We start from the raw sequence: 24,564 nt of genomic DNA on the forward strand, positions 1-24,564 counted from the left end.
AAAAAAAAAAAAAAGACCAGACTATGCCACTCTCTGGTTCGTGTGGCCTTAAAATTTTCTACCTTTTTGGAGAAATACTGGACCCAAGTTTGAAAACTCCACAACATATTACACAAATATAGGCTAGAATTATTACTACCTTAATGTCTGTAATTTTTTTTTCAGTCCTGGAAACAAAACATTAAGCTTAAGATTCTGAGATTAACACTAATGATCAACTGTCTAAGAAGCTGGATGTGAAAACGGAACAAATTCATAACCTAAAAGTAGAACCTATCATTTATACTTGCTACCCAAACATCTATTGGGCTTCTTGAGTCCCTTTATCCACTACCTTGTTGATTAATAAATCACTATAAATTACACAGGATAATTCAGCTAGTGTTCAACTAAGGATTTTGAATGTAGTTTCTGGAAACTCACAATCCAAAGCTCTATGTATAACTTGAAAAGACTTTTACCTATTTCTACCAGTTTTCTCATCACACAGTTAAATCTAATAAAGCTAGCTGAATTCAATTAATTCAACCAGACTTGAGCCTATCAAATAGTTTTTAGAGATCTGTCTCCAAGTCCTAAAATACTATTGTTCTTACAAGAATCAGCTCTAGCTAAAAAATCTCCTATGCCATCATTTTAATTCTGAATGAAAGGGGATTCCAATATTTATCACCATGTTACAGTGAAAACATGGTATCCATAAAACAAGATGACTATAAGCCAAAAACTTTGGGTTTTTCACCGTGAGTTATTTTAGATACATAATCCTCATAAAATTACTTCTTCTGAATTGGCTAGAATCACACAAAAATGGAAATAAAGTTGTAGCGGTTTTACGTTGACTTCTTTTGTCTAAACAGTAGCCCAACTATTCCAACTAGAGGGTCCAACCGGAATGAGAATTTACACGATTAAGGAATTTTGATCTTTAATACCCAAGAAAAATTAAAAGGCGCTGCTGCAAAAAGATGTGTCTATCTAATCTCTTTACATCAGTTTTAGTCAAATCTGCCTTCAACTTTAATAATTTTTTTCAATCTAAAACGTTAAAAAAAAATTGACGTAGAAAATTTTGCCAACTAATATTGGCAATATTAGTTGCCAATACTGCTACTTGATTGTAATAAGGTGAATCTTAAACGTGAAGAAGGCCAAGTTATGGACTTAAAACGAGGGCAAAATCCCTAACTTCAACTCCCCACTACCCATTACCCCAGCTGACTACCCATCATGGTTGCAGTATTTCTGACTCGTTATAAAGACCTGCATCACGTGGCGAAAGGTGACGGTGTCGCTCGTACTACTGGAGAACCGCCTTTAGGGTCCGCGGTCCTGGCCCGTGGGGGGGGGGGGGGCACTCTTCCATCCACCAGCTGAGGCCTGCTCCCCACGCTGGGAAATGGTAACTAGGCACCAACTCTTGAAGAGTCAAGAGTGCGCACGTTCGCTTCAAAAGAGAGTGGGCTGCCGGGGGATCCGGCATTAACCACCTCGGCGAAAACTGTCCCGCGACACCGAGGGTCGGAGGCGGACACCGGTGTCAGAGACGAGAGACCGCAGAACATGTTGCTAAGACAGAAACAAAAAAAAAACGAGGCGTAAACCGACGGGTTAGAGTGAAGCCGGAAAAAAAGGAGTTTAACGACGACGCGAAAATGGGTCAACCTACCCAGCTCACTTTGCTGCAGGTCACAGTTGTTTTACCAAAGCCCCAAAACCTGGAAGAAAGGTGGCGCTACCAGCCAATGAGAAGCGAACACAAGCTGCACCTCCAGCGGTCTCAGGAGCCGTAGGCGGAGAAAGGAGGAAGCGCGCGTGCGCCGGGAGATTTCAGCCGGGCGCGCGCAAGGGTCCGGGCCGAGGAAATGGGGGAAGGGTTGAAGAGGGAGATATGCGCACGCGCACGGGAAGGCCGCGCGGTCTCTGGGTTTAGAACCAGGTTCGTAACCGCGCGCGCGCGCGCATCTTTCTCACTACTCACGCCACCCCCCACCTTTTCGACCAGTAATGCCTCGAAAACCTGAGGGGATCTGATGGAGAAACGCATAAATAACGGCGAAACGTCTCGTCGGTCCTCCTGTAGCCGCCAACGCCTCACTCCCCACAAAAGATTCAAAAATATTCACTCGTCGTCGGCATTTACTGCGCTTTGAGTGATTTGAATGAAGCATGGGGCCTACCTGAAACGCGGAAAGCACGGTTCCCGGGACTTATCTCCGTTGTAACTACACAGCGGCCATTTCCCGACTCAAGAACGGGAGGAAAACCATAGAGCTATCTTCGACGCGCTAGCTCGTCTCCGTCACTTCCGATTTGGGGCGTGGCTGCCAGTGCCGCTAAATATCTGGGCTAGCCCCGCCCACCCTTCCGCTCTAAACCGGCTCCCTAGCTATTAAGATGTTTGCCTGAGGCTTTCTGGGAAGTCGCGTGGCTGGTCTCGCGCGAGGATCTGGCGGCTCCGCCCTCCGGCCTTGAGCTGCCGCCTCACCCCGGGTGACGGTAGGCAGTGGGCGGGGTGTTTTGTCAGGCCGTGAGGTCTTGCTGGCCACATGGCGGAGTTTGCGGGAGGCTCGACTCTCTCTGAGGGTACGCTTTGGACCTCTCTGTCGATCCCACCTTTTGCTTGTTTGGTCTGTTCTTTCTGTGGCGCTGACTCAGACCGGAACAAAGACCCAGTCTCACGCGGAGGAAAAAGACGGGGAGGCTAGCGGGCTGTGTGTGATCGCACACCGAGTCCCCGGTGACCAGTGGGCGCCGAGTTTCTTCTTAGACGTCTTAACTGCAAGTGTCGCTTTCGCTTTGCTATAAAATGTGCCGAACGCACTTCTGTAGTAGAAAAATGGCCATGAGCTAAGTCCCTTTCCAGAGTGGCGTCAGACCAACTCCGCTGCCCCTAACGGAGTTTGCGCCGCGGTGTTCCTCGGCTCGGGCTGTCTGTCCGGCTTTGCATCGGAGGGTGGTGCTGCTTTCATCGCCGCGCTGCTAGAGAGCATCGCCACTTAGGCGCCTCGGAGCGTCGGCACGGGCGTAAAAATAATGCAGAATACGAAGCATAATGATCGTTTGTGCCGGCCGAGAAACAGCCCAGTATAGCTTGGTCCGCCAAAAATGTAAGTCAGATTATAAATAGGCAAACCGCGTTTGATTTGGACAATTTCAAATAAGAGCCGTACTGCATTCTCTATTAATACTTATCTGGGCTGCACTTTCTTCCTAAGGGCCTAAAACCCTTATTACTTTGATGTTTGGGGACATAAACTACCTGAAAGGGTCTCAAAGTTGTAATCAGCAACCAGTCTTGTGTCCGTTAAAAGCCACTGTTGGGCCCCAGTTGTGAATTTAACGTTGGGCTTAGGGCATTCTCTCCTCACAGTATGATTTACCAGCTCAACTAGAAAAAAATACCTCATTTGCATGGGTTAAAATCTCAGTTTTCTCTCACTGTGCAGCCTGCCCTCACCCCACCGCCACTACCACCACCATCTGAATATGGAAGTAGTAATCTTTGGTCTATGTGGTACACTGGTAAGTCCCAAGCATTTAGTAAGTGCTCAGTAAGTATTTGTTGAATGGATGAGCTATATATTAAAAGAAAAAAACCCTAACCATTGATACCTCAGTACAGCACGACTACTCTGCATGTATAGGGAGTAGAAAGTTGTTTAAAGGTTTTAATCATAGGTATGACATCGATTTGAAAAAGACTTTTAAGTTGCTGTGTGAGAAATAGTTGACATTGGGCAGCAAGATCAGTTAGGATGTTCTTTTAATAGTTTACGTGATGTAATGATGATTGTGGTGAGAAAAAGAATTGTAAATATATTTTAGAAATGAGATTGACAGGTCCTCCTGAGGGATGTTAGGAGTTTAGAGAAAGGGAGGAAATAGTGTTGCTGCCTAGGTTATGGCTTTGATTAACTGGGTGGATTTTGGCATGTTTTAATAATTGGGAAGATTGAAGAGAATGATAGGAAAGGGAAGAATGAATAGGTTGGGAAACAGAAAGGAAATCAGGAATTCCATTTTTTTTTTTAAGATGTTATTTATTTAGAGAGAGAGCATGCACAGGAGCACGGTGAGGGGCAGAGGGAGAAGGAAAGGGAGAGAATCTCAAGCAGACACCTTGTAGAGCCAGAAGCAGGGCTTGATCTCTTGACCCTGAGATAACAATGTAAGCAAAACCAAGAAGCCAGATGCTTAACTGACTGAGCCACCCAGGCACCCCATTTTCAATATGTTAGGTATGAGATGTGTGTGAAACATGAAAGTAAAGAGGCAAGGTATGGAGTTAAGCATGTGGGTTTGCAATTCAAAGGAATGTTCTAGCTTGGAGATAAAATATAAAATGATACTTAAAATCACAGGATAAAAGATGTAGAGAGATAAGAGATGACCTGGGACTGAACCCTAAAGAATCCCAACATGTAGAGATTTGTTAAAAGAGGAGGAGGAGAAAAAACAACTAGTGATGGGATGCCTGGGTAGCAGTCAGTTGAGCAATAGACTCTTGGTTTCAGCTTAGGTCGTGATCTCAGGGTCATGGAACCAGGCTCTACGCTAAACTTAGGGTTTTCTCTGCCTCTCCCACTCATCTCTCTCTGTCTAAAATAAATCTTTTAAAAAGAAAAAAAACAGTTGGTGAAATAGGAAATAAGTGAAATCAAGTGTACTGGTTATCTGTTGCTGCATAACAAATGACCCCAACATCTAGTAGCTTAAAACATTTATTTTTTTCACAGTGCCTGTGGGTCAAGAATCTGGGAGAGGTCATCTGGATGATACTGGCTTAAGGTCTCTCATAAGGTTGCAGTTAATCTATCAGGTGAGACTGCGGTCACCTGAAGTCTGTGGATTCACTCCAAGATCACTCAGTGTTGTTGGCAGGAGACCTCAATTCCTTGTCACATGGACTTCTCCATGGGATGCCCAGTGTCCCCTTACATGATAGATGGGATGGTGCCCACCCAGAGTAAATGATCCAAGAAAGGACTAGCCCAAGACAGAAGCTGCAGTCTGTTATAACCTAATCTCAGAAGTGACACACCATCACTCTGCTGTATTTCACATGGACCAACCCCTGGTACAGTGTGGAAGGAGAATACACAAAGGTGTGAATACCAGCAGGTAGAGATCATTGGGGACCATCTTGGAGGCTGACTATCACATGAGGAGAGACAAGTGCTTCAAGTGTGTGAGGTAAAAAAAAAAAGACAAAGGACAAAATATCCTTATGTGCAATTTTGCCTGCAGGAAACACTGAGAGAATATAGTAACTACGCCCACCTGAACTGAGCCAGGTAGGCATACCGACAGAAGCACTTCATAGATCTACCAGCTGCTTCAATTTGCGCCCATCTACTTCTCACGTTACAACAGTCCATTTGATTTTAGAAACTCTCCTACCACTTCAAAATAACAAGTTTCCTGATACCCACTTCCACAAGTAAACTTTAGGTAATTTTAAGATAAAATACTATACTAATTATAGTACTTCTGTATTTCTTAGCCATCTCCACTCCTATTTTTATTAGATTCCTTTTTTTTTTCATGTGTAACTGATTAAATTTTTGAGTGTCATATCCCAATCCTATTTTTCCATAAATCTTGTGGTATTTGTCTTGTGATTTTGCATAGCACAGTGATTTTTATGAACACGTATGTTACATTAAAGCAAAACTGTATAATATTCAGTATATAGTCCTAATTTTAACAGGAAATTGAAGCTTAGAGAGGTAGAGTATCTTGCCAAAAGTCATATGCCTGTTAAGTGGGGAATTCAGATTTTATCAAAGATCTATCTGGCTCTAAAAACCACCTTGTTTCCACAGCAGTATTTACCTACATGAACAGTTAAAATAGGGGAAGGGAAGGAAAAATAAAATAAGATGAAAATAGAGAGGGAGGCGAACCATGAGAGATGCTGAACTCTAGGAAGTAAACAGGGTTGCTGGAGGGGAAGTAGGTGACAGGGATAATTGGGTGATGGGCATTAAACGGAGGGCACTTGAGGGGCACCTGGGTGGCTCAGTGGTTGAGCATCTGCCTTTGGCTCAGGTTGTGATCCCAGAATCCTGAGATCAAGTCCCACAGCAGCCTCCCTGCAGGTAACCGGCTTCTCCCTCTGCCTATCTCACTCTCTCTCCCTCTCTCTCTCTTTCTCTCTGTCTCTCATGAATAAATAAATAAAATCTTTAAAAAATAAACATATGAATTACCTGCACAGAAAGCATATGCACGTCAACTTTCCAGAGATAAACAATTGTGTTAAACATTTTCTTTTTTTTTTTTAAGATTTATTTATTTATTTATTTATTTATTTATTTATTTATTTATTTATGATAGAGAGAGAGAGAGAGGCAGAGACACAGGCAGAGCAAGAAGCAGGCTCCATGCCGGGAGCCCGATGTGGGACTTGATCCCAGGGATCCCCAACAATTGTGTTAATGTCAAAAATGATTGAATTTTGAAAAGTAGGCAAAGTCAGCTTGATGAACTGTGATGCCATATTTCAGTTTGTTAATCCCATTTTTAATCAAGATAGGGATTAAATGATCGGTGCCACAACTGAACCTTCTGTGTGCCTCCAAACATTTAGTCATGATCAATTTAGAGAAATGCCTGACTCTTGCTTCATGAAACTGAAAGGATTTAAAGACCAAATATATGGGAGCGGGACAAATCTTAGTCAAGTATTTAAGTTTCTGGGAGTCCTGAAATAAAGTCACATCATGAACAAAATTCTAGCTATCTTTGCAAATGACTTGTGCCTTCCAGTATACATTATATGATCTTATACAGTATCATATTAAATTTATCTTGAATGTTGGTAAAATGATTTTACCTTGAATCCATTTACCATAGATGTGCTATAAGCATTATTAGAGACCCAACAATTTTACTCTCCATCCTTTAGTCATTATAAAGAAAACTCCATTCAAATTTTCTTTTACACCGCTCCCTGCAGCCTTGTGTCTGCCCCGCCCCCAGCGACCCCACCTCCAAGGCGGGACCAATAAATGGTTTGGAGGCCGCAAAAAAAAAAAAAAAAAAAAAAAAAAATTTATTTTACAATGAACTAGTGAAAAATTTTATAATGAGAATATAAATCTATAATCACTTTGCAACTGATCTCAATACAGCATGAAATTTTTTCTTTTTTTTTTTTTCATGGAAAGGACAAGGCCTTCCCTTAACTATTTTTTTTAAGATTTTATTTATTTATTCATGAGAGACAGAGAGAGAGAGGCAGAGACATAGGCAGAGGGAGAAGCAGACTCCCTCCAAAGGGCCTGATGCAGGACTCAATCCAGGGACCCCAGAATCACGCCCTGACTCAAAGGCAGACACTCAACCACTGAACCACCCACCCAGACGTCCCTCCCTTAACCACTTTATTTTCTAATAGTCTTATATTCAACAGCTCTTGTTCACCTTAGGAACAAAATACTATGTTTTGTTTGTAAAAAAAATTGTTTATTAGTATTTTTATCAAAGCTAAAAAACCAGCTGTAAGATGCACTATTATTTTAGTACCAGTAAGAAAGAAAAAAATCCTGCTCATTAATAGTGTTCATCAGTTATTGTATACATCTCGGTTTGGGTTGTTAAAATATGCAAAAATATGCATCATAAAAGTAATGTAATATGGTATTTGATTATATCATAAAGTTAAATTTTTAGTGTTCATATAACTATAGCAATTACAGATGAAACATACTCCTCACAAATTTGTCATGAGTTTATTTCAATTTATAGATTTCTTTGATTCAGAACAAGTCTTCCATGTAAGTTAAAATATAAAGAACCAGGCAGCCCGGGTGCCTCAGCGGTTTAGCGCCGCCTTCAGCCCAGGGTGTGATCTTGGAGACTGGGGATTGAGTCCCGCGTCATGCTTCCTGCATGGAGCCTGTTTCTCCCTCTGTGTCTCTGCCTCTGTGTGTGTGTGTGTGTGTGTGTGTGTGTCATGAATAAATAAATAAAATATTTAAATATATATATATAAAAAGCCTTCTAAGAATTCATAATTCTTTACTAAATGCTATCTAAAGAAGAAAACGTGAAAGGAGCCAAGTTTTTGAAAAACTGCATGAATTGTGGAAACAAAGCCACAAGTGAGTAAGTTAAAATAGAGTAACCAGAAATCAACTCGTTCTATACCCTGGAAATGGTAAAGGAGTTAAAAACAAAACAAAATAAAAAGCTACAAAAGTAAGAAAACCGATCCTATGGAAATGACTAAAAAGAAGAGGGGGAGAGAGAAAGAGAGAGAGAAAAACTCTTAAGCCAAAGATACAATTAGGGAAGTTACTTAAAAATATTTGAAGAAATCTGGCTAGGTAGCTAGCTTTCTTTGCTTCTCTAGAAAAGTGAAAAGGGATCAATTTGAATAGCAAATAGACTTATTCTTGGCATTAAGGATTGAGGATGGGATGGTGGAAATGGAAAAAATGCATAAAGTACTATGCACCACATACTGTGATAGTAATTAATGTTCAATATTCACAAACAACGCTCCAAGAAATGTATTAGCACTCCATTGTATTTATGAGGAAACTGAACTTTTTCAGGATTAAAAATTCATCCAATAGGTAACAAATGGAAGAGCCAGCATTTTAACACAAAGTTAAGTTTAACTCAAAGTCTGTGTCCTTTCTACTACTTTTTGGCTGAGAATTTGCAACATTGGAGTGGGAGATTGTAAATTCCATTCTTGTGTGGATGTGTTGGAGATTTTTTTTTTTTTTTTGAAAACTCAAAAAAAAAAAAAAAGAAAACTCAAACAAGGTCTTTATTTATATTTATTTATTTTTTAAGATTTTATTTATTTATCCATGAGAGACACAGAGAGAGAGGCCGAGACACAGGTAGAGGAGAAGCAGGCTCATGCAGGGAGCCTGATGCAGGACGGGACTTGATCCCCGATCTCCTGGACCATGCTCTGGGCTGAAGGCAGTTGCTAAACCACTGCGCCACCCAGGGATCCGATGTGTTTGAGATTAAGTCAAAAGCACTTTGGGGAAATATTTTATGAGCAATTATGCTTAGAAGCAGTACAAATAGATGTCTTCCAAATTACTAAGAAGCTCTAACCTTTCAGAAAGCTAGCCTGTTCTTTGTCCCTTTATTTGAGTAGTTTAGGAGAAAGATGGGTTGAGCCAAAGAGGCCTGGATTTTTCCCTTGTTTAATATTATATGCTCACTTATCTCGTTTTTGAAAATGGCCTGTCTTCTAAAAGCAAGGTCAGTATTTGCTAGTTTTGAGATAGAGGTTTTCATCGTGTTTTCATCATTTATTTAGCCCTGTACTCTACAACATCAACATCCTGATTAATAAAATGAAGCAATGAGAGGAGCCCAACTCTAAAACAGCAAAGGTTTTATGGCTGCTCAGCACCTAGAGGAAAATAATCACTGAACTTCAGAGCAAAAATTATATGGGCTTCGTCCCTGTGAAAATTGATGTGGGAAACAAAAGCAGAAGAGAAACTGTTAAATTTCCTTATTCTCTACAGCCCATTGACAAGTCATTAAAACAAGCAGAGTGACATTCCTCTAGGGACTCAACTGCCTCGATGTTAGAACTTTGCTAAGGGCAAAAGGCAATCTTAGCCCAATCCCCAGGATCCTGTAAATCTTCTTTAACATATAAAAATTGCTTTAGAAATTTCCTTTATGCTATATGTTGGCAAATTGAACTCCCAATAAAAAAAATTTTTAAAAAAAAGAAATTTCCTTTATCTCTAAACCCCACAAGATATGTGTTGGCAATCATCCCCCAAGCATATGTATTTTCTCTGAAGGGTCTCATGACTCAGGTTTTATTACACAGTATATTACACAGTAGTAAATGACTTTTTCCCACCAATAGCTAACATCCTCAAGGTCCTGGAAACGTTGCTTCCAAAAATTAGAGATTTACACTATCCCTAACCCCCTCCTACCTTGAGAGTGTATATAAGAGACCACCCCTCATGACCGCAGTGCAACTCTTCCTGTGCACAGGTCCTGTCCCCATGCTTTAATAAAATCATCTTCTCAAGAATTATTTATTGGCCGTCAACTTTGAACCCTGACTTTTTTTCCTACATCAAAAATTACAAAGAGAATACAATAAAAACAAAGCTTCTTTGGGGGCAGCCCGGGTGGCTCAGCGGTTTAGCGCCGCCTACAGCCCAGGGTGTGATCCTGGAGTCTGGGGATCCAGTCCCACGTCAGGCTCCCTGCATGGAGCCTGCTTCTCCCTCTGCCTGTGTCTCTGTCTCTGCCTGTCTCTCGATTAAATAAATAAAACCTTAAAAAAAAAAAAAAAGCTTCTTTGGAAAACTTCAAGAAGACAAGGTTGTCTTTTTTATCTGTTAATCCTAGTAAGAATTGCTAAAGAAGAAGAACAAGAAAGAAGAAGAAGAAAACAGAAGAAAGAAAGAAAGAAAGAAAGAAAGAAAGAAAGAAAGAAAGAAAGAAAGAAGAAAGAAAGAAAGAAAGAAGAAAGAAAGAAAGAAAGAAAGAAAGAAAGAAAGAAAGAGAAAGAAAGAAAAAGATCCTTAAAAAAAAAAATCTTGTTAAAAAAATTATGTGGGATACCTGGGTGGCTCAGCGGTTGAGCATCTGCCTTCAGCCCAGGGCATGATCCTGGAGTCCCAGGATCGAGTCCCATATCGGGCTCCCTGCATGGAGCCTGCTTCTCCCTCTGCCTATGTCTCTGCCTCTGTCTCTGTGTGTCTCTCATGAATAAATCAATAAAAATCTTAAAAATTATGTGTATTTGTTTAAAAATAGACTACAGGAATTAACCTCAAAATGATACCATATTTCTACTTGGGTTGGCGACATTATAGGTTATTTTTAAACAATTTTTTCCCTTTGCTTTTCTGCATTTAATAAAATTTCTACAATAAGCATTACTTTTAAAATAAACTTCAAATTTTAGATTACTTAATTTTATTTAAATTATAGAAGATCTTGAAGAGTTAAGAACTAAGCAAAGATGTTTTTTGTATGTGGTACTTATAAATCATGTCAAAGCTCTAACAAAGAACCACAAAATGCCTGTTACTAAATCATGTTCTTTAATAAATCTAATTCTAAATTACTGTGAGGGAGATATTTGCTTCCAGAAAGAATTTTTAAGTTTGTTTCTTTTTTTTTTTTTTCCTTTTTTCCTGGTTGCCCTGCAGTCTTCTGTTTTCCTACATGAATCTTCTCTTGAGCAATGAAGGAAAATACTGTAGTTCAGTGAGAAAACATATGTTAAATTGTTTGCTTCCATTTAAGAGGAATTTATAGGGACACCTGGGTGGCGCAGTCAGGTAAGTGACCCACTCTTGATTTCAGTCCAGATCATGATCTCAGAGTCCTGAGATTGAGCCCTGCATGGAGCTCTGCATTGGGCTTCCTGCTCAGTGGGGAGTCTGCTCAAGATTCTCTTTCTCCCTCCTCCTCTGCCCCTCCCCACTCTCCAAAAAGCAAATAAATAAATCTTTTAAAAGGATCTTATATCCTGAATTCCAACCAGCCATGATAGATAGGCCTAAAAATTGCTTGATCTTTTGCAAGACAATTATTTTTAAAATTCATTTTGTCACAGTGGAATCTGTTTAGTTAGGTTAAAAGTTAACACTACTGACTCATTTTTAAATTCAATTTTAGAAAAGATTGTAAAATCATAGACTTGACCTTTTCTTGTGTTTGACTTAGAGGGGAGGTCTCTGCGGGTTGTAGGCCTAGATCAAATAAGACAGAGGCAGGTCCAGGGGCCTCCAGGACAGAAAGCACCTGGGCCACCGAGGCAGCTTGTGGGAAAGCTAGCCCAGGGTGGTGGAAGGAGACCCAAACAAAGGAACTGCTGTGCATTTCAAACATGCACTCCCACAAGAGGATAGGAACTCCAAGTTCAATGAACACTCTCAAGGGTAAGGGGTAGGGGTTAAATGAGACAGGTGAGACATGTTTTTATGTCCATGACAAAAAATAAAAAGAGTTTAATGTTATACTGTAGCTAGGTTAATTTCTGCCAACACTAACCTATACAGTAGCTTTGCCTAAACACAGAATGTCTAAGGAGATATTTCACGGAGATTTCAGGGAGATATTTCTGGCAACCGCATATGAGATGATCTGTTGCCCCCACAATGAGATGCTCATTGTTTGAAAATAAGTCCATTAACATGCTTAAAAATCATTCAGGAGCAGGAGCCATACATATATTTATCATTATTGGTCATTTGAAATTTAAGCATAGGGATCCAGCTGGCAACCATCTGGTGTATAAAATTGAAGACTGAAGGGAAAAAAATCAAGTAAAAGTCACAGAAAAAATATAATTTAGTCTCCATATGTCTTTAATACATATTAAGTTTGTGAGTTAGTTGTTAGTGAAATGAGACAGATGTTCCATAATAGCAGAAACATATGTGGAATTTAACACAAAGGTAAGTTGAAATTTTACTCAAAAGCATATGTTGAAGGACAAAATGAAGAAAGTAACAATATCATAATTGACTGACAAATATACTAGGGAATATAGGCTAGGCTGTAGTAACAAATGACTCTGAAATACATCATGGCTCATATGCAGTAGAAGCTTTTTCTCAATTTTAAGGCAATTAGGACAGGTTAATAGATATTTCCTTAAGCAGTGATTCAGCGTCCTCAGCCATGTTGTGGCTCCTTTATGTCATAGAGCCCATGGATTAATTTCAAGGACACACAGGCCTCCGGATCCATGAGTAGAATTCAGAGCTGTCAGTATACTTGTATGGGGAAAATTACATCCCTTTTAACTCTGAACCAGAATTTATCATTTCTTTTAGTTATGAATGTAGGCCAAAACCTCAGAAGTATTAGCAGAACTTGTAACTTTGTGGCGAATAGAAATCACAGATATTTTTTGTTGTCAAGCTTCCAGATGATTGCTGTCACCTTGAATGCAGACTTTTGAAAGACTCTGAGCCAGAATCACCCAGCTAAGCTGCTTCTGACCCACAGAAACCAGGAGATAATATATGTTTTAAGAGTTAAGTTTTGGGGTAATTTCTTCTGTAGCACGAGATTATAAAGATACCCATATATTATCATATTACTAATTTTATAAATATTTTGAAAATTGTGTTCAATGTAGTTTATTTACTTTATAATTATACTATTTTATTGTATGTATTTTTAAAAACATGCTTGATGCAATGGTGGCTGGAGATGTAGTCCTTGGTGAACAATATTTGCTAGCCATTGTTCCATACAGGGGGAGGATATATTTTAATAGATAGTACAAATGCCCAAATATTAAGAAAAGCAGTAAAAACAATACTGCTAGAATAAAGTCTCTTAAAGCTAATTTGAAAAATAAACACAAATGAAAGAAGCAGCTGGTAATGACAAACCATATTCTGTGAATTGATTTTTATTCCAAGCGATAAGACATCTATAGATCTGAAGATGTAGAGAACTAATTTGAGTCCAGCATCTAGATCGGAAAATCAGAAGTGAAATCTTTCTTTGGTTGTCCTTAAAATAAATTTTGCAGGTCATGAAACATAGAGTTTTAATTTTTCTGAAAAATTCAGTAAATATTTGCTGAGAGCCTACCATGTAACAGAGACTATAGTAAGAACTGGGGGAAATGAGTTTGCCAAAAGTAAGACCTCTGCTCCCAGAGCTAATGCTGAGGGAAATGGCTTAGCCAAACTAAATCTATACCGTGTTCTCTGCGGAGTACTGGGGCATACATAACCACGGGGTGCTGACAGCAGAATTATTCACAATTATTTATTGCAACATGCCTTGGGCCAAAAACATGATATTAAATTGGAATGTCAGGCTCCAGTTGTTAAACAGAGTAAGATTTCTTTGGGATCATTTATGGGGCCCCTGCCGGGATCCCTGAATCCAGAGTAAAACCATCCTTCAACATTCACAGAAAGCTTTCAAAAAAGTTTCCAGTCCTCTGCTGATGGGGGAGTGGCGAGGAAGAATTCTTACAGGTCCACCATAAGGTCCCATACTTGTAGTATCCTGTGAAAAATCAGTTATCCTGTGTTCCAGTATTTGTAAGCTGATGGATGACTCATGACTCCTGGAGAAAAGTCAGGACACAGGAAAACGGCTGGCATTAGCTCGTCATGCATCTTATTTAAGAAGATTAGGCAAGCCTATTTGTCCCTTGGACTGTGTCAGCCCCATACTCAGTTACATTTGATATGCAGGTAAGCAGAGTGAAGGTTGGTTCTCAGGCCCATGTGAACCTGAGGCTACAGGGATCCCTGGGTGGCGCAGTGATTTGGCGCCTGCCTTTGGCCCAGGGTGCGATCCTGGAGACCCGGGATCGAATCCCACATCAGGCTCCCGGTGCATGGAGCCTGCTTCTCCCTCTGCCTGTGTCTCTGCCTCTCTCTCTCTCTGTGTGTGACTATCATAAATAAATAAAGGAAAAAAAAATATTGAACCTGAGGCTACACATTCCAAAGCAGACAATAATTTGTATGACCATCAGTCACAAGCAGAGGCCCCGCTGGAAGTTCCTTCGTAAAGTAGCACCTCTCTCCCCACTACACTCTCCTTCTGATCACCTGTCACTTTGTTATTTCTCCCCCTCAACAGCTCAGACTTACTAGTGCCATGTCTTCTCTCCCTAGTTAGCCAAGAGGATTATGCAAGAATTATATTCAGCTTTATAATGTTGAATATTCATTCGTCATTCAATATTTATTGATAAACTGTTCCTTGGGTGAAGTATATACTTAAATAAATGATGGGAAATGAATTATTAGACTGCTAACTCTGGGAAACGAACTTGGGGTGGTAGAAGGGGAGGAGGGCGGGGGGTGGGAGTGAATGGGTGACGGGCACTGGGGGTTATTCTGTATGTTGGTAAATTGAACACCAATAAAAAAATTAAAAAAAAAAAAAGGAAATGAATTATCTCATTTAACCGAAGTAACTTCACATCAACAAACTTCTACAGTCCATATTTCATTGAATCATCACTCTTTGTCATTGCATATATCAAAAAAAATAAGGGGGTGAATGATTATCTCAGTCTAATTAAAGAAACATTTGATTTTTTTTTAAGATTTTTTATTTATTCATAGAGACACAGAGAGAGAATGAGAGGCAGAGACACAGGCAGAGGTAGAAGCAGGCTCCATGCAAAGAGCCCGACGTGGGACTCGATCCAGAGTCTCCAGGATCACGCCCTGGGCTGCAGGCGGCACTAAACCACTACACCACCGGGGCTGCCCGAAACATTTGATTTTTAAGAGCTCTTCGAAAGGATCTGACTCATAGAAAGATACTAATACTGGCATCCTGCCAGTTGATAGTATTTTGCTTCTGTGATAGGTAACCTATACCCTCCCTTCAATTAATAGTTTAAAGCCATGCTCCTCAAGTCTGGTGTCAACACTCTGGTGAGTTGCATTCAGAATGTAACTTTCTTATCACTAACGTCATGATATGACCTGAGATATTCCTTCCTCCTTCTACCAGAGAAATGTGTCACCGTTCATCTCAGGTGATTCTAATAGAGCAAATGGTCCAGGGACCACCAGCAGCCGACTCACCTGGTGACTTCTTTTTGAAATTCAAATTCTTGGGTGCCTGGCTGCTAAGTGGTTGAGCATCTGCCTTTGGTTTAGAGGTGATTGGGGTCTTGGGATGGAGTCCCACATAGGGCTCCCCACAGGGAGCCTGCTTCTCCCTCTGCCTGTGTCTGCTTCTCTTTCTCTGTGTCTCAGGAATAAATAAAATCTTTAAAAAAGAAAAAAAGAAATGCAAATTCTCAAGTCCCACTACAGAACTACTGAATCAGAAACTCTGGGATGAGGCTCAGCAAGCCATGGTTCAACAAACCCTCCAGGTGATTGTAATGTACTTTCAGATTTGAGAACATTGTGATAGATTCATTCCCAGTTGATCAAATGATCCTTGTACTGTAAATAAGCTCAGGAAAAAATAAAATGCTCCCTAACACAATGGGCTAGTGCTATTATTTCAAAGGTAGAATAAAAGTCATGTTAATAGGAGAAATATAACAAGTCTGGAGAATGGAGGAGGCAGAGGCAGTTGTATGTTCCCCTAAGAAACTTGAGACAGGGAGGGAGGATTGGCTGTAGCCCTCACTGGTGTAAAGATTGAACTAAAACCTGTGCCATTTGTCCCCTGCAACATCTGCATGGGACCGGAGCTCTCCCCTCTTTCTTTCAGAGCCAGAGAAACATGGAAAAAGGGAATTCAGTCTCAGCATCTATCAAGGTTTACAGTTAATGGCATAAGAAGAAATCTAAGTTCTCCGGTAAGTGCGGGCAGAGGGAGGGGGTGAGTATAGCAGATAGCAGAGCATGAGAAGGAGTTATAAGCAAAGGTGGGGTGAGAATGGGGACGGGTTGGCAGTAAAAGGCTTCTGAAGCAAATTAGGAATTCCTCAAAGATCTGAGGGATTTTTAACTATCTGTAAAGTCACAGATTCCAGTTCATTCTGATTAAATTACTTTAGGAATGATTTTACAGTAGAGACAAACTACTTAGAATGCCATTATAGTTCATTGTGAGAAGACAGGTGAGATTGTACTCCCTCTGGGAAGACAGTTCCAATTTCTGATCATAGGCAGGGCTTTCTCACTTTCACACTCCAAGCTGAAAATTCAGCAGCTAATAACCCAAAGGGCCAATAGACTGTTGCCCCTGACTGACCATTGTGACCAGCAATGTCTCTTTGTTTTCTGTGAAGAAAATGGAATAAATGGAGCGCTACCCCCAAGATCCTTGTGCAGCTGACTACTCACTTGTCCTGCTGTCTCAGAACACAGCCTCTCCCTCTACAGAGAGCAGTGTGCTCCAGAAGCCAGTAACAGCCCAACATGGGACTGGGTACCCTGGAAAGGGGGTATGTTCTTCTTGTCAGATCAGTCTTACTTAGGCCTAGAATAAAGTGAAAGATAATGGCAATGCCAAAAATAATAATAATAATAATAATAATAATATTCATACACAAGTCTTTTTTTTAGTTCAGTTAGCCAATATATAGTTGGCTTATCATTAGTTTCAGATGTAGAATTCATCTGAAATGAATTCTTCATCAAGAATCCATCAGTTGTGTATAACACCCAGTGCTCATTACATCACGTGCCCATTTTTTTTTTAAGATTTATTTTTATTTATTTATGATAGACATAGAGAGAGAGAGAGAGAGAGGCAAAGACACAGGCAGAGGGAGAAACAGGCTCCATGCAGGGAGCCTGACACGGGACTCGATCCTGGGACCCCAGGATCGCGCCCCGGGCCAAAGGCAGGCCCGAAACCGCTGAGGCACCCAGGGATCCCCTCATGTGCCCTTCTTAATGCCCATCACCCAGTTACCCCATCCCCCTACCCACCTTCCCGCCTGCAATCCTCAGTTTGTTTCCTAGAATTGAGTCTCTCATGATTTGTCTCCCTCTCTGATAACTTCCCAGTTTTCCCTCCCTTCCTCTATGATCCCCTGCATTGTTTCTTATATTCTACGTATGAGTGAAACCATGATAATTGTCTTTCTCTGACTTATTTTGTTCAGTATAATACACTCCAGTTCCATCCATGTCGATGTATATGGTAGGTATTCATCTTTTCTGATGGTTGAGTAATATTCCATTGTACATATTCATAGAGAAGTCTAATTCTAGACTAGATGTTCCTTAAACCAGGAGTGGGCCAGCTGAGGCTCATAGGCCAAATTGAACCCTCATTCTGTTCTACAATAGCAGAGCCGAGTAGTTGCAATAAAGAATATACAGCCCATCTTAGGCCTAAAATATTTACTATGTAGCCCTTTCCAGAAAGAATTTGCTGACTCTGCCTTAGATTCAATTCTAACTCTTGGGTGTCGGAAGTCACCACAGTTCTGCACTCAGAAGGCTTACTCAATGCAAGAACCTTAGTTACCCTTACTGATGTTTACCTACTAGGTGATCCCTACATTTTTTACCAAAATAGAATAGCTGCCTCTCCTTGCCCATTTTTCTCTTTTCTTTGCTTCTCTTCAAAATTACATTTGATGTTCAGTTTCCAAAATAAAGGTTTTTGCTACTTCTTTGTCTCTTTCCAACAGTGACTCTGCCTTCTGTTTGGCAGCTTTTTTCCCATCAATTGATGGTTTCTTACAATGGGTACTAAGTGCTCATCTTTGTGTCCACTTCTGGATAACCCTCTCATTTTCCTTATCTCCAGCCACTGACAATCAAAATATTTTTAAAAGCAGTGGCCTGTGGCACTAACTAACCACACTATGGATCTGAACATCCTCCAGTCCTCCACTTTGAAACCAAAGCTATGGATCAGCCTACTTGACATAAGCATAACTGTATCCCTGTGTGCCCAAACACACATTTACATGTAGTCTGCTTTCTTTTTTTTTTCTTTTTTTGAGGCCAAACTTTTCCAGTCAATATGAAGTATGCCTTATTACTCCACATATTTGAGGGCTTAAATTCTTATTAGCTGGAAAATGCTAGAAACTCTGAAAATACTGTATTGTAGCCATTTATTTCCTTTATTATGGACACTCAAGCTAGCAGGATAAATAAATAGGATTCATACCTCCTGTGTGTTTTTCACATACGTTTTTGATGTTCCTACTATGTATCAGATATTCAAAATGTTTGACGAATAATTTTTAAGAAGGCATGCCTTTTTAGAATGACCCTTTGTATAGGTAACATAGTAAGATGATGTTGTAGAAAGTTCCAGATCATTGCTTTCCTAGAGGATTTCAGATCCAAGAGAACTATTTCTATACTTTCTTGCTTATGCAATAAGCCTATAGCTCTCCACCAAAAATATGAAAATACTTTGTACTTTGCTAAAATGTAATGTAATAGATTCTTCAGAGGCCATTTTTGCCTCTAGTCAAATTCTTTCTAAGTAAAGTCATTATGAAATGGCAGATTCATTTATCCTTTCTACATCAAGATCTGTAGTACGAAAAGAAAATCTATATCATATTGGTGATATAAGAAAATGTCTTTTTGCTTAGGAAATGCATTCCAAAAGATTTAGGGATAAAGAAGTAGGATATCTGCAATGTACTCCCCTATGGGTAGAATAGCACTGTTCAACAGAAATATAATTTCAGCATGTAACTAATATTTTTAAATTATCAATGAAAGATTTTATATTCTTTTTTTCCCCACACTTAGTCTTTGAAATATGGTGTATATTTTATGCTTACAGCACATCTCAATTTGGGAGCTAAGTTTTTGACAGAAATACTCAGTCTTTATTTAGATGTCATAAAATTAACATATTGAAAAAGTAGATTCTCATAACCAAATAGTTCAAACATAAAATTTTCTCCAACAACTGAATCAATTGGCACTTTAAAAATTTATATTTAAGTTAAACTCAATTAAAAATTCAATTTCTTGGTGACACTAGCCATATTTTAAGAGCTCAATAGCCTGAAGTGGCTTGCAAAAAATAAAAAAGGAAGAAAATGATCAACTCAATGTAACAGTTGTAAAATGTTGTTGAGTTGTTGAATCTTAAAGATTCAAAAGTCCTTTGTACAATTATTTAAATTTTACTATTACTTAAGATTTATTTCAAAACTTAAAAAAAAATTTATATCCACTATACAAATTATTGATTCTTGGGATGCCTGGGTGGCTCAGTGGTTGAGCGTCTGCCTTTGGCTCAGGGCGTGATCCCAGCCCCAGGATCGAGTCCCACATCAGGCTCCCTGCAAAGAGCCTGTTTCTCCTTCTGCCTGTATCTCTGCCTCTTTCTCTGTGTCTCTCATGAATAAATAAATAAAATCTTTGAAAAGAACAAAAAAACATAAATGATTGATTCTCCCCCAAAACAAATATGTTCAATCAGGATTTTTGAAAGTAAGTTATATGGGCTATTTTACAAATAGAATTTTATAAGCAGTTCTTATCTTTCTGGTCCAAATTATATAGTAATTCTGAAGCACCTCAAATCCTGGGCACCCTGCAAAGGTTTCATGCAGACTCTACTAATTTATCAGGATACCTTTTATTACAGGTAACAGAAAAACAAAACTAGCCTAAATAGAAAGGTAACCTGTTGGCTCACGTATTTGAGAATACTTGGTTAGTTCCCAGGACTGAAGAGAAATCTCTGAAGAACACATATTCAATACCACGGGAGTTGACCTTTACCTGTCTGTGTATTTCTCATTTCTGCATGTTGTCATTCTGCAGATAGGCTGACTTTGAGATGTAGAGAAGATGACTATTGACAACCCCAGATTCATAACTTGTCAACTGAGCAAACCAGCTGTTTCTTCCTCCCAAGTTTATAGAAAAATACCAGGGAAAGATTCTGATTGGTCCAAATTAAGTCACATGCCTACTCATGGACAAATTAATGTGGGATCTATCATTGACCCGGCTGAAGTCACATGCTCACCTGATGGTCAGGGTGTCTGACAAGGGAGATAGTATATTTAGTAAATTGAAATTGAGATTGCTCACAGAATTATCCTGCTATCTCATTTCAAAGTCTTCAGCAGCTCCTGTGATCTTTTTCAGGAATATACCTCCATATTCAGCCCATTCCTGTGTCCTCTATGTCCTCAGTTTAACAGAGTTTGTCTTAGCAAAGAAAGAAAATATAGCATAATAGTTTCCAGTGTTCACTCTACAACCAGCGTACTAAGATTTCAACTCATGCTCCATCAGTTAATGATGGTGTGATCTTGAGTAAGCTACTTAAACTTTTGAGGCTTCAGTTTCCTCATCCATAAAATGGGGAAACACAACACTACTCTCAAGAGCCAGAAGTACATTAACCCATTCAGTTCTCACAGTTAACACAATGAAGAGAGAGAAGAGAAAAATTTGAGTAGCCGCTCAAACTAATGTCATTCCTAGGGAAATTCTGACTATCTAGCCACTGTGACATGCCTATCCCTGGGAGGGGACTGTGGGGACATCTTGAATGACACTTTTGCCACATGAAGAGTGGGGGTGGAAAAGCATGCTGGGAAGACAACACCTGTACTCTATAATGCTGCCAACAATTAAGAGAAAAATACTAAGAAAGGGGTTCTACTTTTCACCAGTCAATTGTGAGCCAAAGAGTTTGGATTAACCCTTCCATTAATGATAACTAAAATATTGGATGAATACTTTCTTTTTTTTTTTTTTTTTGCTTAAGGCACTGAAGAAGTAAAAAGATAAGAAGGGCTGTTTGGCCAAGATCTGGAGAAGATGATGGACAAGGAAATTAGCCAGGCATTGTTACCTGAATAATTTTACCTGAGGGGTATTTGTGGAATCTGAAGGAGGTGGCTAAGATGCTGAAAGGTGCTTTTGACAGCCTCTCAGGGAAAGTGATTAGAGTCAAGAGTTCGCCCAGAAGGACAGGCCTTACTTTGGGTTGGGAACCAAGAAGCCTTTACCAACCACTAAGCATGAATCAGAAGTAGATTGGCCCTGGGACTACAGCTCAGCTTGAAGCATCATTCTTTTATTGAATGAAGGAAGTAACCAAAATGGGCTAGCTTCTCCAAGTATTTCACAGGTCTGGTCCCCTAAGACTTTTGATAGAAGCAAACAAATCTTCTGGCAAGGAAGATATTGTACTAAGTCTCAGATTGTTTTTGCTAACAATTTTACATACATAGTGTCTGACATTCAATCTCAAACAGCTAGGCATATGAGAAACAAAACAACATAAGAAAGCCAGCAAAAAGAGAGGGGGGTGGGGGAGAGAAATTCAGAGACAGAATGGCTTCTATGTGTTCTGGATACTGAAGTTATCATGCAGATATTTTATTTATTCCAGTCAGGGTGATAAAAGGCAAAATTGAAAATTTTGGCAGAAATTTGGAATCAATGGTAAGATATAAACAAATAAAATCTCTTTAAAAATAAAAAAATAATGAAAAATTAAAGAAAACCCCACTAAGACACACCTATAATCAAACTGCTAAAAAACAAACAAACAAACAAACAAAGGGAAATCTTGAAAGCAGAGGGGGGAAAAGATACATTACCTCAAGAGAAATAATCATATAAATAACAGCTAACTTCTCTTCAAAACCAATCGAAAGCAGAAGACAAAATGGTAAATACAAGGTCAGAAGGTAAATTTAGGTGTAGCTTTATTAAATACTCCCAAATCCCCACAAGAGGACTGTACAGATGTGAAGCCCTCTCAGCAACTTTAGAGTGTGTATTTCCCCAAAGTTTGCTGCAAGAGTATATCGTTACACTGTTTGCAATCTGATGAGTGAGAAAGTATTTTTCAATGTGTTTTTAATTTGACTTCTTTTGTTATGAGCAAGGTCAAACATCCTTTTACATGTTTAAGGGTCATTTTTTGTGTGGGCTGTTATTTTTTTAAGTTTTATTTTAATTCCAGTGTAGCTAATACCCAGTGTTATATTAGTTTCAGGTGTACAATATAGTGATTCAACAGTTCCATACATTACTCAGTGCTCATTATGGGAATGTATTCTTTAATCCTCACCACCTGTTTCACCCATCCCCTCACCCACATTCCCTCTGGTAACCATCAGTTTGTTCTCTGTAGTTAAGTCTGTTTTTGGTTTTGTTTGTTTTTGGTTTGTCTCTTTTTTTCTTTGTTTGCTTTTGTTTCTTAAATTCCATGAGCGAAATCATATAGTATTTGTCTTTCTCTGACTGATGTATTTCACTTAGTATAATACTCTGGATCCAACTATGATATTGCAAATGGCAAGATGTCATTCTTTTTTATGGTTGAGTCATATTCCTGTATACTCATATTTTCTTTATTGATCCACCTATTGATAGACACTTGGGCTACTTCCATAATTTGGCTATTGTAAATAAGGCTGCAATAAACATAAGGCTGCATGGATCTTTTCACATTACTGTTTTAGTTTTCTTTGGGTAAATACTCAGTAGTAGAATTACTGGATCATATGGTAATTCTAATTTTTAATTTTTTGAGGAATCCGCATACTATTTTCTACAGTGGCTGCACCAGTTGGCATTCCCATCAACAGTGCATGTAGGTGCCTTTTTCTCCACATCCTTGCCAACATTTGTTTTTGCCTGTGTTTTTTATTTTAGCCATTTGACAGGTGTGAGGTGATATCCCACACTAATTTTGATTTTGATTTCCCAGATGATGAGTGATATTGAGCACCTTTTCATGTGTCTGTTAGCTATCTGTATGTCCTTTTTGGTTAAATGTCTATTCATGTCTTCTACCAATTTTTAATTGGATTGTTTTTCTTTTGGTGTTAAGCTGTATATGTTCTTTATGTATTTTGGATTCTAACCCTTTATTGGGTATGTCATTTGCAAATATCTTATATCTAGTAGGTTATCTATAGTTTTGTTGATTATTTCCTTTATTACATAGAAGCTTTTAATTTTCATGTAGTCCCAATAGTTTATTTTTGCTCTTGTTTTTCTTGCCTCAAGAAACATATCTAGGAAAGATATTGCTACAGCCAATATCAGAGAAATTACTGCCTGTGCTCTTTTCTAGGATTTTTATGGTTTTAAGTCTCACATTTATATTCTTAATCCATTTTGAGTTTATTTTTAATTTTTTTTATTTTTATTTATTTATGATAGTCACAGAGAGAGAGAGAGAGAGAGAGAGAGAGGCAGAGACATAGGCAGAGGGAGAAGCAGGCTCCATGCACCGGGAGCCTGATGTGGGATTCGATCCCGGGTCTCCAGGATCGCGCCCTGGGCCAAAGGCAGGCGCCAAACTGTTGCGCCACCCAGGGATCCCTTGAGTTTATTTTTATGTATGATGTAAAAAAAAAAATAGTCCTGCTTCATTCTCTTGAATGTAGCTGTCCAGTTTTCCCAATACCATTTGTTGAAGAAACTGTCTTTTTTCCCATTTCATATTCTGGCCTCCTTTGTTAAATATTAATTGACTATTAAGGTGTGGGTTCATTGAAAGAACTCAAATACAAATGCTAACCTTACACATAAAGGAGCTAGAGAAAAAAAACAGCAGATTGACCCCACGCCCAGCAGAAGAAGAGAGTTAATTAAAACTCGAGCAGAACTCAACGAAATCAAGACCAGAACTGTGGAACAGATCAACAGAACCAGGAGTTGGTTCTTTGAAAGAATTAATAAGATAGATAAACCATTAGCCAACCTTATTAAAAAGAAGAGAGAGGAGACTCAAATTAATAAAATCATGAATGAGAAAGGAGAGATCACTACCAACACCAAGGAAATACAAACGATTTTAAAAACATATTATGAACAACAAAAAAAAAACATATTATGAACAGCTATACGCCAATAAATTAGGCAATCTAGAAGAAATGGACGCATTCCTGGAAAGACACAAACTACCAAAACTGGAACAGGAAGAAATAGAAAACCTGAACAGGCCAATAACCAGGGAGGAAATTGAAGCAGTCATCAAAAACCTCCCAAGACACAAGAGTCCAGGGCCAGATGGCTTCCCAGGGGAATTCTATCAAACGTTTAAAGAAGAAACCAAAGCTATTGGGAAGATAGAAAGAGATGGAGTACTTCCAAATTCATTCTATGAGGCCAGCATCACCTTAATTCCAAAACCAGACAAAGACCCCACCAAAAA

General features: G+C 39.2%; 1 protein-coding gene and 1 long non-coding RNA gene across 24 annotated transcripts in view; one reads left to right on the forward strand and one right to left on the reverse strand.

The window, feature by feature from the left end:
- BCLAF1 (BCL2 associated transcription factor 1) overlaps nucleotides 1-2,337 on the reverse strand; it is a 29,538-nt gene extending 27,201 nt beyond the window's left edge. For all 5 annotated transcript variants that reach the window (XR_013377260.1, XM_077894279.1, XM_077894277.1 and 2 more), the window contains exon 1: nucleotides 2,181-2,337. The gene's annotated coding sequence lies outside the window, so the exon portion shown is untranslated. The remainder of the gene's footprint in view (nucleotides 1-2,180) is intronic.
- Nucleotides 1,875-24,564, forward strand: part of LOC144311700 (uncharacterized) — a 30,739-nt gene continuing 8,049 nt past the window's right edge. The window contains exons 1-10 of one of the 19 annotated variants that reach the window (XR_013377274.1): nucleotides 1,875-3,110; nucleotides 4,740-5,454; nucleotides 11,175-11,306; nucleotides 12,898-13,012; nucleotides 14,038-14,198; nucleotides 15,084-15,401; nucleotides 16,198-16,285; nucleotides 16,721-16,876; nucleotides 17,543-17,580; nucleotides 22,387-22,992. This is a non-coding gene — a long non-coding RNA (uncharacterized LOC144311700). Of the gene's footprint in view, nucleotides 3,111-4,739; nucleotides 5,455-9,298; nucleotides 10,101-10,365; nucleotides 10,756-11,174; nucleotides 11,307-12,897; nucleotides 13,013-14,037; nucleotides 14,199-15,083; nucleotides 15,402-16,197; nucleotides 16,286-16,720; nucleotides 16,877-17,542; nucleotides 17,581-21,150; nucleotides 21,517-22,386; nucleotides 22,993-24,564 lie in introns of those variants that run through there. The other 18 variants (XR_013377275.1, XR_013377272.1, XR_013377279.1 and 15 more) reach the window with 18 other exon arrangements.

The sequence above is a fragment of the Canis aureus genome, chromosome 1 (genome assembly GCF_053574225.1).
Source record: "Canis aureus isolate CA01 chromosome 1, VMU_Caureus_v.1.0, whole genome shotgun sequence".
NCBI classification, from domain to species: domain Eukaryota; kingdom Metazoa; phylum Chordata; class Mammalia; order Carnivora; family Canidae; genus Canis; species Canis aureus.